Below are 4,688 nucleotides of genomic sequence, written 5' to 3' on the forward strand. Positions count from 1 at the left end.
GAAGGGGTGATATCTCGACTGGGTGTCGCCTGATCGTCTCTCATACTCTGTTGACCTCAAGCAGCCTTCGTCCGCCTCAAACCACTACCTTCGGCTAAGAACTTAAGAAGCTGACGTAGCCCCTCCGGCGGCTAACTCGGCGTTCAGGCAGTCCACTTCGTTGGCTACACCCGTGTTGAATGCCCCCAGCCCTCCAGACAGCTCTTCAAGTCGCAGGATCGTCCCCTGCAGTCGATCTCCTTCCTGAGCCTATGGGGCTCTATGGACCCCGGCAACGAACATACTATCTCCTCGCCTCGGGGCTCCGGGGCGAACCATGCGGAACGGTGCGTCCTTCGTGGTGCCCTCTGTTTACTCAGTACCCTGAAACGAGCGGGCTTCTCCGTTCTAGGATTCTTCGCGCCTCCCTGACTTCGGGGGCGCTCGGTCGGCGTGTACATGGGCTGGGCCAGCCGCGCGGGAACAGCTCGTGTCCCGGCTGGTCGTGCTGAGCCCCTCAAGTTGGGTCGGACGGTTTTCCGCCGCCGCTGGTCATCCTTCTTGGATCCAAATGTACTGAAACATTAGGCTTCCCTAGACGCCATCCACCTGTTGAGTGTTTTCTTCACGGGAACGAGTTTTTTGCCCCAAAACCGACTGCCTGCACGCACACTGCACATCGAGGCTCGGCGGTCCGCGAGCCTCGCTCGTTCGGCCTGGCCCGCTGGAATTTGAGCTTGCTCCTGCGTCGGACGCCGAATGTGGGGTTTTCTGCGTGCGTATTTGTGCATTTTCTTCCATTTTGGACGGTGCCTTACCTGGGGTCGGGTGGAAACCGTGGTTTCTCCGGCTCGATTTGCCGGTGGGTGAATTGGCTCCCGCGAGCTGCGGTGGCTCGCCGGGGCTCCCGGTGGCGTTCCCGTTGCTTTTCCTTAATTCCTTCTGTGTGTACTGCGGCCAGATGATTTGCAAATGTAATTTGCTTTTTTTTGATACCTATGTTGTGCGGAAAGGCCCTATTTTGCCTTCCCGGGCTGCCCTTTGTTTTCCGCGAAACCGCGCCGGTTCTCTTTCGGCGCCCGCTGCATGCTGCTTCTAAGGAGGGAGAGTTTCCGCGTTAGATTTCCTGGCCTTCCCTGGGCCTTTGTGTACTTCTTTTACGTGTTATCCTAGGCTATTCACTTGAGTAACGTTGTTATGCTCCACTAGGGGCCCTACTGAGGTCCTTCGGCGACATGTGTGCCGTAACTTCGTGCTAATGATTCGTGGGCCATCGTGGCCGGTCCCGACTATAGGGTAAGATATGGCCTGAGCTGCACGGTTTCTCCTTTTCCGTCTTTTGCGTAACTTCTCTGAGCTTCCAGGCTCTGGCTAGGTTCTAGTCTCTTAGCTAAGCCTGTTAGGCTCCCCTAGGATCCCTCCTAATTGCTTGCGTGTGCGCCGTCGTCCCTATGCTGCCTAGCGTGGCACGGCCGCGTCTTGGAAATCCGGGGGTTGCAACCTTAGCGAAAAATGCTTTCCCGCTTTAATGCGGGGTTACAATATTTCCTGAAGTCGCTAGTGGTGCCTATAGCACTTTGGATTTCCTTCAGAAGTGCTCTGGTTCTTGAGATCCGCCAAAGTATCCCGCCGGTACGCGTGAGTTGCGGTGTAGACAGCGCTTGCCCCAGCTCTATGCTATTTTGGGCTAAAATGCCGACTTCCCTAAATTGTCGAATACGGCTATAACTTAGGTATCTCGAGATACCTCTTCTTCGTCTCTATTCGACGACTAATGTCAAAGTTGTGCGCGCCTAGGGGCCCCGCAAAGCCGCTGTGCATTCCCCGTCCCTTGCTTCAAAACACGCAAAAGGGGTCGTGCACTTCCTTTACCCCAGCTGGACTTTCAGACCCCAAAATAACTCCTCACAGGTGCTTCTACGTTCCCTTCTTCTTTTAGCCTTCCCTAAAAGGCGTCAATCTCCTTGCTCTGCTCGTGCAGCGCCTCGTTCCCTCCTTTGGAGGTGTAGGCAAGGAGTCGGCAATCTGCTGGGGATGCTCAGTGATCTCGCGTCGTCGGTTTGCCTTCTCCGGGACTGTAGATGTAATGATTCTTGGCGTTCAGAAACTACGCGAAAGCAACTTGGGCGTCCCGAAGGGGTGATATCTCGACTTGGCGCGGACTGATCGTCTCCCATAGTCTATTGACCTGGGTAGACTTCGTCCACCTCAAACCACTACCTTCGGCGAAGAACCTAAGATGCCGACTTAGCCTCCTCGGCGGCTATCTCGGCGTTCTGGCAGTCCAGTTCGTTGGCTACACCTTCAGCGAGCTTCCCTCGCCCTCCAGACTTCCCTTGACTTCGCGGGATCACTCCCTGCGGTCGATGTTTTTCCTGAGCCTGTTGGGCTTTATGGGCCCGGGCGGCGAACGACTGATCGCCTTGCCCAGTGGCTCCCTGAGCTATCGGCGTGGCTCAATGTACGCCTCGAGGTCTCCTCAAACTCCCTAATGTCCTAACACCTGCCCATCTGGCCGTTCCACGCACTTTCCTGCCTCCCTAACTCCGGGGGCGCTCCTTCGGCGCGTATGCGGGGCTGGGTCAGCCGCCCGGGGGACAGCTCGGGTTCGGCCGGTCGTGCTGCAGCCCCTCCAAGGTAGCCTAACGGGTTTTTCCCGCCTTCGATGCTTCTTGGCTCCTACCAAGCCAAAACGTTAGGCTTCGCTAGAAGCCCTCGAAGAAGGATGTGGGATTTCCTGCGTGCATTAGTGTGCAGTTCCTTTCTATTTTGCACGGTCCCTTGCCCGGGATCGGGTCGAANNCACCGGCGGGTGGGTTGGGTCCTGCGAGCCGTAGTGGCTCGCCCGGGCTCCTGGTGGCGTTCCCGTTGCTATTCCTTTACGCGTTCCGATTTTTTGTGAGCTACGCGGTTAGCAAATGCAATTTGCTCTCTATCAATGTCTAGGTCGTGCAGAAAGCTTTTACTTTGCCTTACCAGGCGGCCTTCTGTTTCCCAAGCGCCGTATCCGTTGTCTTGCAGCCCGGGCATGCCGCTTCTGAGGCAGGAGAATTTCCCGCGTTGGGTTTCCTGGCCTTCTCTGGGCCTTTATGTGTATTCTTAACTTGATTTCACCATTCTGCAGGCTTTCTTGCTTTGTTAGGCTTCTCTAGGAGCCATATTATCCTTACTGCAGAAATCAACGGACCGTAGTTCCCCCCTACCGATCCGTGGGCCATCGTGGCTGCCCGACTATTAGGTTGTTCTGCCGGCCCGAGCTGGCCTTCTCCGTATTCTCTCGTTTTTGTTTACTTCCATTGAGCTTCAAGGCTCTGGATAGGTTCTCCTATCCTTCCTGAACTTTTTAGGCTCCCCTAGGGGCCCTACTTATTGCTTGGCTGTGCCGTGCCGTCGCGTGCTTCCTACATCGTGCGGCCGTGGCACGCAAAGTCCGGCGTTGCGTTCGTGCTAAAAAGAATTTTCCCGGCTAAATGCGGGTTTATAATAATTCCTAGAATTGGACGTGATGCCTAACGCACTTCGACTTAGCTTCAGAAGTGCCCTGGTTGCTGAGATCCGTGCAAATCGTGTTTCGCTGTGCGCGAGTTGCGGGGTAGACAGCACTTGCCCCGGCCCTAGGCTGATTTGGGGAAAACTATCGATTTTCCTAAATTTCTGACTACGGCCGTCCTTTAGGTATTTCTAGATACCGCTTCTTTCCCTCTGGCTACTTACGCTAATTCCAGGGCGGCGCGAGGCCTAGGCGCCGCGCAAGGCTGCCGTGCGTTCCCCGGCCCCTGCTTCAGAACACGCAAACGGGGTCGTGCACTTCCTTTACCCCGAACAGACTCATACCCCCAAAACCACTCCCCAATGGATTTCCCAGGGTCCCCTTTCTCTTTTAACCTTTACTAGAGGGCGTCACTCTCCTTGTTCTGCTCGCGCTGCGCCTGGATCCCCTCCAGTGGCGGTGTAGGCGATGCGTTGGCGATCTGCTGGGGCCGCTCAATGGTCTTGCGGAGCGGGTTCGTCTCCTCCAGGGCTGTAAATCTCCCGGTATGGCCTTGCTGGTCCTGGCTCACGAGCAGTAGGTCTAGGGGCGCGTGAGCTGGCTGTCCTGGGTCGCTGGAGAGTCCCTCCGTTCTACCTGTCGCATTCTCGTCTTTTGCGGTGGAGGTGTATCGATCCCTTGATCTTGGTTTCAGTCCCCCGGCCTTGAGGCTCTCACGGTGGAGAGCTCTTGGTCTCTACAATTGAGTGTTACTCTTGCGGGGTTGCGAGGTTTCCTTTTTCCTCTCCTGCAGCGTTACGTGACCTGAACCTCGGCGGGTTGCGGATGCTTGCCTTAACTTCGTACGGTCTACTATCGCCATTTCGGTAAAAACAGGGCACTACTTCGTGGCGACCGAGGCGGGTTTGCAAAATCCTGACAGTGGATCGCCCGGTATGGGCCTGCCGGTCCCGGCTTGCAATTGTTGGGCCGCGGGGAGCGTGATCCAGCTGTTCTCGGTTGCTGGAGAAATCCCCTGCCCTTCCTGTCGCAATCTGAGCTTCTGTGCTTGATGTGAGTCAATCTCCTGGACTTGCTTTAAATTCTTCGCCTTCGTTACTTTCTAGGTGCAGAGCCTGTGGGTCCTAGAATTGATTGTTACTGCCGCGGGATTACGAGGTTTCCTTCTTCCTCCGCTGCGACGTTACGTGACTTAGATTTCGGTAGGTCGTGGAAATCT

The sequence above is a fragment of the Cystoisospora suis genome, assembly GCF_002600585.1.
Source record: "Cystoisospora suis strain Wien I chromosome Unknown contig_2716, whole genome shotgun sequence".
In the NCBI taxonomy this organism is placed as follows: domain Eukaryota; phylum Apicomplexa; class Conoidasida; order Eucoccidiorida; family Sarcocystidae; genus Cystoisospora; species Cystoisospora suis.